This window comes from Onychomys torridus, chromosome 7, assembly GCF_903995425.1.
Source record: "Onychomys torridus chromosome 7, mOncTor1.1, whole genome shotgun sequence".
NCBI lineage: Eukaryota > Metazoa > Chordata > Mammalia > Rodentia > Cricetidae > Onychomys > Onychomys torridus.
Window position 1 is genome coordinate 20,897,752 of NC_050449.1, and position 14,705 is coordinate 20,912,456.

The following is a 14,705-nucleotide window of genomic DNA, read 5'->3' on the forward strand; positions in this document are numbered from 1 at the left end:
TATCTCGATTTAACTTTGGTAAGTGATATATATGAAATTTGTCCATTTCTTTTAGATTTTCCAATTTTGTGGACTACAGGCTTTTGAAGTATGACTTAATTTTCTGGGTTTCCTTGTAATCTGTTGTTGTACCCCCCTTTCTTTTCTGATTTTATTGATCTGGATATTCTCTCTCTGCCATTTAGTTAGTTTGGATAAGGATTTATCTTTCTTGTTAATTTTTCTCAAAGGATCAAGTCTTTCGTTTCATTAATTCTTTGCATTGTTCTCTTTGTTTCTATTTTATTTCAAACCTGAGTTCGATTGTTTCCTGCCATTTATTTGTGTTAGGTATGGTATGTCCTTAGTGTGAGATCTATCTATACTCTTCATGAAGGCACTTAGTGCTCTGAACTTTCCTCTTCTTATCATTTTCATTGTGTCCTGCTTGTCTGGGTATGATGGGCATTCATTTTCACAGAATTATAGGAAGTGTTTGCCTTCTTTCTGTATTTATTCCTTGACCCAATGATAACTCAGTAGAGAGTTATTCAGTTTCCATGAATTTGTAGGCTTTCTGTTGTTTCTGTTATTGTTGAAATCCAGCTTTCATCCATGGTGGTCTGATAAGATACAGGGAGTTATTAAAAAAATAATTTTTTTGTAGCTGTTAAGACTTGCTTTGTGTTCAAGTATATGGTCAATTTTGGAGAATGTTCCATGCAGTAATAAAGAGAAGTTATATTCTTTTCTATTTGTTCTGTAGATATCTGTTAGATCCATTTGAGTCATAATGTCTGGTAGTTCCATTATTTCTCTGTTTAGTTTCTGTCTGGATGACCTGTCCTTTGGTACAAGTGGGGTGCTAAAGTCTCCCACTGTTATTGTGTGAGGTTCTATGTATGACTAAAGCTTTAGTAATGTTTCTTTTACAAATGTGGCTGTGCTTACATTTGGTGCATAGATGTACCAAACTGAGACATCATCTGGGTAGATTTTTCCTTTGATGACCATGAAAAGTCTTTCTCTACCTTTTTTGGTTAATTTTGGTTGGAAGTCTATTTCATTAGATATTAGGATAGCTACACCAGCTTGTTTCTTAGGTCCATTTGATTAAAAAATCTTTTCCCAACCCTTTACTCTGACATAGTGTCTCTCATTGATGTTGAGGTGTGCTTCTTGTATGCAGCAGAATGGATCTTGTTTTCATGTTTATTCTATTTGCCTATGTCCTTTTATTGGGGAATTCAGTCCATTGATATTGAAGGACATTAGTGACCAATGATTATTAATTCCTATTATTTTGTTTTTGGTGGTGGTAGTATGTATGTGTGTGTGTGTGTGTGTGTGTGTGTGTGTGTGTGTGTATGAATGTTTGTATGTTTCCCTTCTTTGGGGTTTGCTGCTGTGAGATTATCTATTGCCTATGTTTTTGTGTTTGTAGTTAACTATCTGGGATGAGAGTTTTCCATCTAGTACTGTCCTAAGGGTTGGATTCATGGACAGGTAGAGTTTAAATTTGACTGTCATAAAACATCTTGTTTCCTCCATCTATGATGAGCGACAGGTTTTTTTTTTTTTAAATTATATTTGTGTTTTAATTTTACACATCAGCCACGGGTTCCCCTGTCCTCCCCTCTCCGTTCCCCCTCCTCCATTCCCATCTCCTCCATGGCCAAATCCCCTGGGGATTCATTTAAACCTGGTGGATTCAGTATAGGCACCTCCAGTCTCCTCCTTCCAGGCTGAGCATGTGTCCCTGTGTAAGCCCAAGGTTCCAAACAGCCAGCTCATACATTAAGGACAGGTCCTGGTCCCACAGCCTGGGTACCTCCCAAACAGTTCAAGCTATTCAATTGTGTCACTTATCCAGAGGGCCTCATCCAGCTGGGGGCTCCACAGCCTTTTGATTCATAATTCATGTGTTTTCATTCATTTGGCTATTTGTCCCTGTGCCTCTCCAATCTTGGTCTCAACAAGTCACGCTCTTACAGTCCCTCCTCATTCTCGACAATTGGACTCCTGGAGCTCGAAATGGGGACTGGCTGAGGATCTCTACACCCACTTCCATCAGTTATTGGACGAGAGTTCCAGCATGACTGTTAGGGTGTTTGGACATCTGATCACCAGACTAGGTCAGATCAGGCTTTCTCTCCACCATTAACAGGAGTCTACAGAGGATGTATCATTGTAGATTTCTGGGGACCTCACCAGCACTCTGCTTATTCCTGTTCTCATGTGGTCATCATTTATCATGGTCTGTCATTCCTTGTTCTCCCTTTCTGTTCTTGATCCAGCTGGGATCTCCTGCTCCCCTAAGCTTTCTTTCCCTCAAATCTTGCTCTTCATTACTCCCACTGTTGTCCAGGTTGTTCATGTAGACCTCATCCTTTTCTCTGTCATTGGGTGATCCCTGTGTCTTTCCTAGGGTCCTGTTTTCTAGGTGGCCTCCCTGGAGTTGTGTAGCAGTCTAGTCATCTTTGTTTTACATCTAGTATCCTACTATGAGTGAGTACATACCATATTTGTCCTTCTGAGTCTGGGTTACCTCACTCAGGATGATTTTTTCTAGATCCATCCATTTGCCTGCAAACCTCATGATGTCATTGATTTTCTCTGCTGAGTAGTACTCCATTGTGTATGTGTACCACATTTTTTTTTTTAACCATTCTTCAGTTGAAGGGCATCTAGGTTGTTTCCAGGATCTGGCTATTACAAACAAAGCTGATACGAATGTAGCTGAGCAAATGCCCTTGTGGTATGATTGAGCATTCCTTGGGTATATGCCCAAGAGTGCTACAGCTGGGTCTTGGGGGAGATGGATTCCCAATTTTTTAAGGAAGCGCCATATTGATTTCCAAAGTGGCTGTACAAGCTTGCATTCCCACCAGCAGTGGAGGAGAGTTCCCCTTGCTCCACATCTTCTCCAGCATAAGCTGTCTTCTGTGTTTTTGATCTTAGCCATTCTAACAGATGTAAGGATGTATCTCAGAGTCATTTTGATTTGCATTTCCTGGATAATTAGGGATGTTGAGCAATTCCTTAAATGTCTTTCAGCCATTTGAACTTCCTCTGTGGAGAATTCTCTGTTTAGTTCTATAGCCCATTTCTTAATTGGACTGTTGGGCATTTTGATGTCTAATTTCTTGAGTTCTTTATATATTCTGGATATCAGCCCTCTGTCAGATGGGGGTTGGTGAAGACATTTTCCCATTCTGTAGACTGTTGCTTTGTCTTCTTGACCATGTCCTTTGCTCTACAAAAGCTTCTCAGTTTCAATAGGTCCCATGGATTGATTGTTTCTCTCAGTGTCTGTGCTACTGGTGTTATATTTAGAAAGTGATCTCTGGTGCCAGGGCATTCAAGAGTACTTCCTACTTTCTGTTCTATCAGGTTCAGAGTAACTGGATTTATGTTGAGGTCTTTGATCCAGTTAGACTTAAGTTCTGTGCACGGTGACAGATATGGATCTATTTGCAGCCTTCTACACATTGACATCCAGTTATGCCAGCACCATTTGTTGAAGATGCTTTCTTTTTTCCATTGTACATTTTTGGCTTCTTTGTCAAAAATTATATGTTCTTAGGTGTGCAGATTAATGCCAGGGTCTTCAATTCAATTCCATTGGTACACATGTTGGTTTTTATGCCAGTACCAAGCTGTTTTTATTATGGTAGCTCTACACTAGAGCTTAAGGTCAGGGATTGTGATGCCTCCAGAGGTTGTTTTATTGTACAGGATTCTTTTGGCTATCCTGGGTTTTTTGGTTTTCCATATGAAGTTGAGTATTATTCTTTCCAGATCTGTGAAGAATTGTGTTGGTAATTTGTTGGGGATTGAGTTGAATCTGTAGATTGCTTTTAGTAAGATCACCATTTTTACTATGTTAATCCTGCCTAACCATGAGCATGGGAGATCTTTCCATTTCTGACATCTTCTTCAATTTCTGTTTTCAGGGACTTAAAGTTCTTGTCATATAGGTCCTTCACATGCTTAGTTAGAGTAACCCCAAAGTATTTTATATCATTTGTGGCTATTGTAAAGGGTGATGTATCTCTGATTTCCTTCTCAGCCTGTTTGTCTGTTGTATATAGGAAGGCTACTGATTTTTTGAGTTGATCTTGTATCCTGCTTTGTTGCTGAAGGTTTTTATTAGCTGTATCAGTTCCTTGGTTGAATTTTTGGGGTCACTCATGTATACTACCATGTCATCTGCAAATAGAGAAAGCTTGACTTCTTCCTTTCCAATTTGTATCCCCTTAATCTCTTTATGTTGTGTTATAGCTCTGGCTAGAACTTCAAGTACTATATTGAATAAGTATGGCAAGAGGGGACAACCTTGCCTTGTTCCTGATTTTAGTGGTATTGCTTTGAGTTTCTCTCCATTTAATTTGATGTTGGCTCTTGGCTTGCTGTAGATTGCCATTATTATGTTTAGGTATGTTCCCTGTATTCCTGATTGCTCCAAGACCTTTATCATGAATAGGTGTTGGATTTTGTCAAATGCCTTTTCTGCATCTAGTGAGATGATCATGTGGTTTTTTTCTTTGAGTTTGTTTATATGGTGTATTACATTGATAGACTTTTGTATGTTGAACCACCCTTGCATCCCTGGGATGAAGTCTACTTGATCATTGTTGATAATTGTTTGGATGTGTTCTTGGAGTCTGTTTGCCAGTATTTTATTGAGTATTTTTGCATCAATGTTCATGAGGGAGATTGATCTGTAGTTCTCTTTCTTTGTTGCATCTTTCTTTGGTTTAGGAATCAGGGTAATGGTAGCCTCATAGAAGGAGTTTGGTAATATACCTTCTGCTTCTATTGTGTGGAACAATTTAAAGAGTATTGGTATTAAGTCTTCTTTGAAGATCTGGTAGAATTCTGCAGTGAAACCTTCTGGTCCTGGACCTTTTTTGGTTGGGAGACTTTTAGTGACTGATTCTATTTCCTTAGGCGTTATTGGACTATTTAAATGGTTTATCTGGTCTTGATTTAACTTACATATGTGGTACCTATCCAGAAAATTATCCATTTCTTTTAGATTTTCCAGTTTTGTGGAGTAGAGTTTTTTTAAGTATGACCTGATGATTCTCTGGATTTCCTCATTGTCTGTTGTTATGTCCCCCTTTTCATTTCTGATTTTGTTAATTTGGATGCGCTCTCTGTTTTTGGTTACTTTGGATAAGGGCTTGTCTATCTTGTTGATCTTCTCAAACAACCAATTCTTTGTTTCATTAATCCTTTGTATTTTTCTCTTTATTTCTATTTTATTGATTTCAGCTCTCAAATTGATAATTTCCCGGCATCTGTTCCTCCTGGGAGACTTTGCTTCTTCCTGTTCAAGAGCTTTCAGGTGTTTTGTCAAGTCACTAGCGTGAGATTTCTCTAGCTTCGTTATGTGGGCATTTGGTGCTATGAATTTCCCTCTTAGCACAGCTTTCATAGTGTCCCATAAGTTTGGGTATGTGGTGTATTCATTTTCATTGATCTCTAGGAAGTCTTTAATTTCTTTCTTTATTTCTTCCTTAACCCATTGGTGATTCAGTTGAGCATTATTCAGTTTCCATGAGATTGTTGGATTTCTGTAGTTTTTTCTGTTGTTGAAATCTAACTTTAAACCATGGTGGTCTGATATAACACAGGAGGTTATTCCAATTGTTTTGTATCTGTTGAGATTTGCTTTGTGGCCAAGTATGTGGTCGATTTTAGAGAAGGTTCCGTGGGGTGCTGAGAAGAAGGTATATTCTTTTTTGTTTGGGTGGAATGTTCTGTAGATATCGATTAAGTCCATTTGAGCCATAACATCAGTTAAGTCCGTTATGTCTCTGTTAAGTTTCAATTTGGCCGATCTGTCCAGAGGTGAAAGTGGGTTGTTGAAATCTCCCACTATTAATGTGTGGGGTTTTATATGTGATTTAAGCTTTAGTAATGTTTCTTTTACATATGTATACATATGTATACATAAATGTTCAGAATTGAGACTTCATCTTCGTGGATCTTTCCTGCGATGAGTATGTAATGTCCTTCATCATCTCCTTTGATCGATTTTAGTTTGAAGTCTATTTTGCTGGATATTAGGATGGCTACACCAGCTTGCTTCTTAAGACCATTTGATTGGAAAGTCTTTTCCCAGCCTTTTATTCTTAGGAGGTGTCTGTCTTTGAATTTGAGGTGTGTTTCTTGTATGCAGCAGAAAGATGGGTCCTGTTTTCATATCCATTTTGTTACTCTGTGTCTTTTTATAGGTGAATGAAGTCCATTGACATTAAGGGATATTAATGAGCAGTGATTGTTCGTTCCTGTTATTATTTTTATTTTTTGGTGGTAGTATGTGTGTACTTCTGTTCTTTGGGGTTTGCTGCTGTGGTGTTATCTATTGCCTGTGTTTTCATGGGTGTATCTGCCTTCCTTAGGTTGGAATTTTCCTTCTAGTGCTTTCTGTAGGGCTGGATTTGTGGATAAGTATTGTTTAAATCTGGTTTTGTCTTGGAAGGTCTTGTTCACTCCATCTATGATGATTGAAAGTTTTGCTGGGTATATTAGTCTAGGTTGGCATCCATGGTCTCTTAGTGTCTGCATTATATCTGTCCAGGTCTTTCTGGCTTTCAAAGTCTCAATTGAGAAATTGAGTGTTATTCTGATGGGTTTTCCTTTATAAGTCACTTGGCATTTTTCCTTTGCTGCCCTTAATATTCTTTCTTTATTCTGTATGTTTAGTTGTTTAATTATTATGTGGCAGGGGGCCTTTTTTTTGGGGGGGGGGTCTAGTCTGTTTGGTGTTCTATAGGCTTCTTGTATCTTCATAGACATTTCGTTCTTTAAGGTGGGAAAGTTTTCTTCTATGATCTTGTTAAATGTATTTTCTGTGCCTTTGTGTTGGTATTCTTCTCCTTCCTCTATCCCTATTATTTGTAGGTTTGGTCTTTTCATGGTGTCCCAAGTTTCTTGGACATTTTGGGTCATGACTTTGTTGGTTTTAGTGTTTTCTTTGACTGATGAATCTATTTCTTCTACTGCATCTTCAACACCAGAGATCCTCTCTTCCATCTCTTGCATTCTGTTGGTTATACTTGCCTCTGAAGTTCCTGTTTGTTTACTCAGATTTTCTATTTCCAGCATTCCTTCTGCTAGTGTCTTCTTCATCATTTCTATTTCCCTCTTCAGGTCTTGGACTGTTTCTCTTGCTTTTTCATGATTTTCTTTCAGGGACTTATTGTTTTCTTCTGCTTTAATTGTCCTTTCCTATAGATTTTTATAGTGTTCTTCCCATTTTTTGTTTGTCTGAACCTCCACTTTATTTTTGATTTCTCCTATATAAGGTTCTAGCCTCTTCATGATGTTACTTATAAGGTTGTTTTCTTTTGCTTCTTCCATTCTGTGATGTTCAGGTCTAGCTGTTGGAGAAGGGCTAGGTTGTGGTGATGCTGTATTGCTCTTTATTTTGTTGTGTGTACTTCTGCCTTGACATCTGCCCATCTCCTCATGGATTCGTTCTTTGTCTTATCAGTGTACTTGGTCCAGACAGAGCTGACAGATTTAGGGAGCCTCTCTCTGGTCCAGGTGGAAGCTCTGGGCCAGATGGGAGCTCTGGTCCAGATGAGAGTGCTGGCTGGATAGGAGCTGGGGGGGCAGGACTCTGAGTCTCAGGAAGTCCCTGGGGTCTCCTTATCTTGTCCAGATGGGAGCTCCTCTTGTCCTGATGGGAGTTCCGGGACAGGATGGAAGCTCTGGTCCAGATGGGAGTTCCGGGGTGGTTGGTAGCTGGGGACTCTCTGGTCCAGATGGGAGTTCCAGGGCAGGATGTTATGCTGGATGCTGGTCTCTAAATCTCCGGAAATGGCTGGGGTCTCTGGCAGATAGGTGTGGGGGCAAGGCGTTGAGGTTGTAGTGTCCACCAGAGGTTCTCTCTGGTCCAGATGGGAGTTCTGGGGTGGATGGGAGCTGGGGGCTGGTCTCTGATTCTCAGGAAGTGGCTGGGGTCTCATGCAAATGGTTGTGGGGGCAGGGTGTGGAGACTGTAGGGTCTGCCTGCAGTCTTGGAAAAGGGGAGCCTTCCTGAAGGGCCTGACAAATGGCTGGAAACCGGGGCCAAGTTGGGCAGGTCTTCCCGGGATGGCTGGTGCCCAGGGGTGGGACCCAGAGGTGGTTGCCTCTCTGACTATAACCCCAGGCACTCACCTCTGGTCCATATGGGAGTTCCAGGGATAATTGACAGTTTTGCTGGGTATAGTAGTATGGGCTGGCATCCATGGACTCTTAGAGTCTGCAAGACATAAGAACAGGCCCTTCTGGATTTTAGGGTCTTCATTGTGAATTTACGCATGATTCTTATAGGTTTGCCTTTATAGGTCTATATTACTTGTCCTTTATTCCTTTCCACTTTTAATATTCTTTACTTGTTTTATATGTTTAGTTTTTTGATTATTATGCATTGAGAGGATTTTCTTTCCTGACTCAAAACTATTTGGTGTTCTGTAAGCTTCTTGTACCTTTATAGTCATGCACTTCTTTAGGTTGGGAAATTTTTCTTCTATGATTTTTTTAAATTTCTTCTCTGGGGTTTTGACCTGGATTTCTCCTTCTTTTTCTATTCCTATTATTCTTATGTTTGATCTTTTCATGGTGTCCCAGATTTCCTTGACATTTTGGGTTAGGAAGTTTTTTAGGTTCAATTTTTTTTTTTTAACTAATGAATCTATTTCCTCTATTGTGTCTTCAATGTCTGTGGTTCTCTCTTCTATCTCTTGTGTTCTGTTGGTGATACTTACATCTGTAGTTACTGTTCACTTACCCAGATTTTCCATTTCCAGAATTCCCTCTGTTTGTTTGTGTGTGTGTACTTGTTTGATTTTTATTGCTCTTATTTCTATTTTCAGGACTTGAACAGTTTCCTTCACCTGTTTGTTTGTTTGTTCTTGGCTTTATTTTATGGATTTATTGATTTCTTACATTTTTTGTTTATCTTTTTCTTTATGAGATTTTTCATATCTTCTTTTAGGACCTCTATTATCTTCAAAAAGTCATTCTTAATTTTGTTTTCTTGTGTTTCAGCTGTGTTGGATTGTCCAGGTCTTGCTGTTGCAGCATAGCTAGGTTCTGGAGGTGACATATTGCCCTTTCTGTTATTGATTGTTTTCTTATAATGGTATATAGGTATCTATGTTGGGGATAGTTACAGACCTAGGTGTTGATTCTTAGATTTGTCTTATTGAGTGGGTGTTTTATTCCTTGGTTTCTCTTTCTTCTCTGGTCTTCTGGCCTAAATGGCCAAGGGTTCTGGTGACTACATATGTCTTCAGGTACAGTAGATTGTCCCTCTGGGGTTTAGGGGGTCTAAGGGTCCTTAGTTCCAGCATGGCCTCTGGCAAAGCCTGTGTTCTTCCAAAGTTCTAGACCAGGATACAGAGCCTAGGGAAGAGGGTGCAACCTGGGATCCCTAGATCTTGTCAGGCCTCTGGGTTCCATAGGATCAGCCTAGCCTCTGGTACAACTACTGGGGCTGATGTCCCTAGATCCAGTCTGTGTTCTAGTAAAGCCAATGTCTGCTTCTGAAGTTGTAGGACTGGATACGAAGGCCAAGGGGAAGGGTGCATTCTGGGTTTCTTAGATCCTGCCTGGCCTCTGGTAAAGCCAAAGACTTCTTCCAAAGCAGTAGGCTGGGAAATGGAGCCCAGGGGTGGGAGTATAGTCTGGGGTTGTACATAGAGTCTTACCTGAAGTTCCTAAACCAGCTGGCTTCCTGTAAGGCTTCCTGGGCTGTGGACCCTAGAATAGATCCCAGGGGAAAGGGTGTTGTGGTTATTGGTTGGGTTTTAAAGCATGTTAGCTGGTGGTGAGTGGTGTCTTACCTGGGGTTCCCAGAATCTGCCTGGCCTCTGGTACAGCAGAAATATTTTTCCAAAGCTGTAGACCAGGATATGGAGCCTGGAGGATGGGGTGCTATAGATAAGAGTTTTCCTGCCTGGCCCAGTCAGGACAAATCTCTCTTACCCGCCAGTCCCACAGTCGCTCAGACCTAACCAAGAAAGTACACAGAAACTTACATTGTTTAGAAACTGTATGGCCGTGGCAGGCTTCTTGTTATCTGCTTCTTCTATCTTAAATTAACCCATTTCTGTTAGTCTATACTTTGCCACATGGCTTGTGGCTTACCAGTGTCTTTACGTGTTGCTTTTCATGGCAGTGGCTGGCGGTGTCTCTCTCCAGCCTTCTACTTCCCAGAATTCTCTTCTCTCTTGTCCCACCTATACTTCCTGCCTGGCCACTGGCCAAACAGAACTTTATTTACACAGAGCGATATCCACAGCAGGGTGCAGTTTGGGGTTGTTTGGCTAACTTAAAGGTTTTTTGTGGGCAGTGGGCAGTTTCTTACCTAGGGATCCTAGGACCAGCCTGGCCTTCTGAAAGTCTGACAGGGCTGTGAGACTCATTATGGAGCCCACAGCAAGGGGAAGAGATTTGTTTTTAATATGATACCAAAAGTAATGGCATGAAAGCAAATGCAGAAATAAACATGAAGCAAAGTTACAACAAATTAAAAAACCTCTTACACCAAAGAAAGTAAGCAAGAGAATGAAGGGACAGTCACTGGGACAAGAATAAGGACTTCCAAATCATACATTTGACATTAATTTAAAATTTTTGCACTTTAAAAACAGGACATCTGCTAACCCTGAGTCAGTTTTCTCCAGTGGGGTGACATTGGTATATCAATCACATGCTGGGGCAAGCTTCATGCCCAGGAGTCCGCTCAAAACAGATCCCATGTTTGTTTGTTTTTGTACATGCCTTTTTGTTTTATTTTGTTTTGGCCTTTTTTGTTTTATTGGTTTTTGGGTTGTTTTTTTTACTGTGAGAAAGAACACAAAGTTGGGTGAGTAAAGAGTTGAGGATCTGGAGGAGTTTGGGGGAGGAAAAACAATATGATCAAAATATATTATATGAAAAAATTAACATAATAATAAAGAACCAAAAGGTAAAATAAATGGAGCTAGAAAGTAATCAGGCTAGGAAGAACATTTGAAACAATCATGAAAAGTTATACATTGTCATCTTCCCTGTTCCACTATAGAAAGTACTGTGACAAAGCGTGGGGAGGAGACATAAATGCAGGGTGAGCACAATTGGCCCAAGACCCATAGCCTATGTTTGAAATCTTTAGGTCTCACATCACACTACCATTAAAGCATTTGGCATCATATCAGCTTCAGCATCAGCTTGACTCCAAGGTCTATTGCTTGCCAGGGTTGATGTAGACTGAGTCTCTGTCTGCAATCTGAATACTCTGAAAGCTTTCTACCACAAGCCCCATCTTGGTCATCCTAGGTGACCTGATATTTGTGGGTTCTATCTATCTGCTACCCACAACCTCAATCTTTGCTACCTACTAGGGAAACCTATCATCAGCGCCAAAACATGAGACTAGCTATGGCTTCTTGATTGTTATAATTAGTGGAAAATTTCATAAATTTGAATGCAAAGTAGTTTTCCAGCTTTATTGATATATACTTGACAAATGAAAGTTCTAATTATTATGTCATGCAATGAGATGGTATCATATATATATATATATATATATAATATATATATATATATATATATATATATTATATATATATATATATGAATTATATAAGGATTACCATGGTCACATTAATTAACACCCCAACATCTCATAACAACTCTGTCTACGGGAAGAATATTGGTCATCACTGGCCTGAGCTGGATACTTTATTCCATGAAGTCTCTTTATGCCATGAAGGTAGGAAGCTGGGGTGTGAAGATGAAACTAGGGAGAGCCCAAGAAGAGAACATATTCCTTTGAGGTATCAGGGTCTGCAGTGGTCCACCAGGGAGTCTTCCAGCTGCTTCTTAAGAGTGCCTTACAATTGTGAAAGGGAGTGCTGGGAAACATGCATGGAAAGTTTCTGGTGATGGCTAACTAAAGCAACTCTCCAGGAAAACACAAGGAGGAAGAACTCCAATGGACCATTTCAGATCCTGATGGGTCTGAAACATAAATCCCATATCTTCTGCTTCTGGGAATTCAGGGAGGAGTGGTTTCCAGGAGAAGTCATCAGGGTCAGTCAAGAAACATTGATTGAGCCTTGGGACTGGCAGCAGAGCTACCTGAAACCAATCTGAAAGATGACTGCCCCAGCTGTTCTACAGCTCCCTTTACTAATCCTAACTCCTAGGCAGGATTCATGTCTTTTACTGGCTATGGCCAGGTATATCCATTTGGCTGTCCACTCAGTGGGGTTGCAGGTGGGAGGAACATGGAGATTTCATTTCAAGTGTCCACACAAAGCAATGGTAAGAAACCTTGGGGCTTATTCTCTTTATTATTCTACTTATTCTCTTTTTAGACCCAAGTGAGCAACTGTGCACTGTCCTATTCTCCCCTTCCCTTTATTCCCCTCCCTTTTCCCCTCCTCTCTTCTACTGTCCTTTGTATCCACACTAATGACTCATAAATAATTCTACTGAACACTACTATATTTTCATCTAGAGGGGAAAGTGACATTACAAAATAACTCAATTGCTCCCCCATTGCCATCTCTGCAAGTTTCTGTCAATGGAGGAGTTTGATGATAATTTGAAAAAGTAATGTTAGATCAGGGAAGAAGTGGTACATGAGAGTTATGATGAACAAGTTAAAATCCCATCATCATTTTCTTTTCAACTCTCATTTGCTCATACTCACCATCAGCAGGGGGACAGCATTTCTATACAGAAGAGTTGAGTGAAATCACTGCTGTATAGAAAATGCAAATAACATATTAAACAACACAGGCTTGCCTGCATCTTCATCGCCACCCAGCTATGCATCTGGACATTTAGCATCTGCAACCTCTGACATACATTATCTCAGAGCTTCTAGCCCCACCCTTCAGAAAGAGGAGGGGTCTGCTGGTGCCCTACCTAGGCACAAACCCTAAAAACTTCCTGGCTTAGCATGTTATTGACACTATTTCTGAATACCACACACAGGAGAAAATTAGAAACAAAAACAAAAACAAAAAAACAAACAGATATTTCTTTTTCCACGGTTCTGGAAGTTGCGAAGTCCAAAGTTAGTATCTGGTAATCATCTCTTACTTCATCTCTCCATGGAGAAAGTTAGAAAGGCAAAGAGATGAGAGAGGAAGAGTGAAGCCCTCTTGACTCTCCCTGTCATTACATCGCTGTCATGATAATGTCTGTTCCCTTCACCTCTATTGACACGACACCTCTCCTGTAGGCATACAGAGCACAAGATCAACATCCTGGTGTTTTTGGTATCTAAGGAGATTTTCTTCATAGTTCACAGATGGTCCCTTCTGTCTGTGTCCTCACATGCTGAGGAAGGTTGTCTACACTTTAAGGACACTAATTATATCCATAAGAGTTTTACTTTCATGATCTAATGACTTTCAAAGCCATCATATTGAAGGCTAAAGTTTCAACATAGAAATCTTAGAACGTTAAGTATTCAAACCATAGGGCTAGCCCAGGAGGCAGTGGTACATGCCTTTAATCCCAGTACTCGGGAGGCAGAGCTAGGCAGATCTCTGTGAGTTCCAGGACAGCCAGGTCTACAGAGCAAGGTCCAGGACAGGCACCAAAACTACACAGACAAATCTTGTCTTGAAAAAACAAAAAGAAAAAAAAACCCATAGGGCTTTGCACCTGTACCCCCTTAAAAACAAACAAACAAAAAAACAAGTGCCCTTCTTTCATGCAGAATATATTCATTATATCCTAATGAGTCTAAATGTCTTAACTTATTCCAGCATCAAATGCAATCTGGAGACCAAAGTATCTAGAATGAATTTTTATGTAAGTGGGAGACAAGGATCAGATTCACTCCAAATCAAGATCCCTCCATTTGTATACTATGGAAGCTAGCAAGGTTTTTGCTTCAAAAATATAGTGATGGGATAGAATAGACATTCCCACTCCAAAGTGAGAAATAGGAAAGAATAAAAAGTTATCATGTTCCAAGCAAGCCCTGAACCTAAAGCTTCAATGTTATGTTTTCCAAGTCTACTGGGGTAGGAATCCTTCTTTTTGAGCATGCAAGGGCAGTGACTTTGCCTTTCTGATTTAAAATATCCTGTGCCAACAGATAGTCTGTTCCTGGGTTTTTCTCCCATGGCAGTTCTCTATGGTGGCCTCACCTCTACAATGACTAGTTCATTCAACAGAGTATCCTGGGGCCTGTCATCCCCTGTTCATGCCTCATTGTTACAACTTCACTGGGTATTGCCCTAAGCAGGCACTGTTACTTTCTGTGCTTGTGATGGAAGGGATACCCCTGATGGGTTATGAATTGACTCAAGGTTATTCTTCATTGTCTTGTTCAAAAGGTTTTTACCTTTCATTTTAATGGCTGGCTAATTTGTTCACTGTCTGGATGACTATCTTTCAGCTTTCATTACAGACTGACATAAATATTCAGTCCTAACAGATTCTTAAGATTATAAATCCCCTGAGGGCAGAAGCCCAGGACTAGGAGCCCTGGTGTCTACACTGGAGTCTTTGGAATTAAGAAGGTAACATCCTATATATCTATATAAAGAGAAAGCATCTTCTCTGGGAAAATGCATCAAATGGGCCCAGAGCTATGGAGATGATCCTTGAGTTTCCTTACTTCTCCTAGGGGCCTCTTTGGTCTGGTGACATCTGAAGTACACTTCAAGCTGGTATTTTTGGGGGGATTTATAAGCTAAGGAGTTAATAAA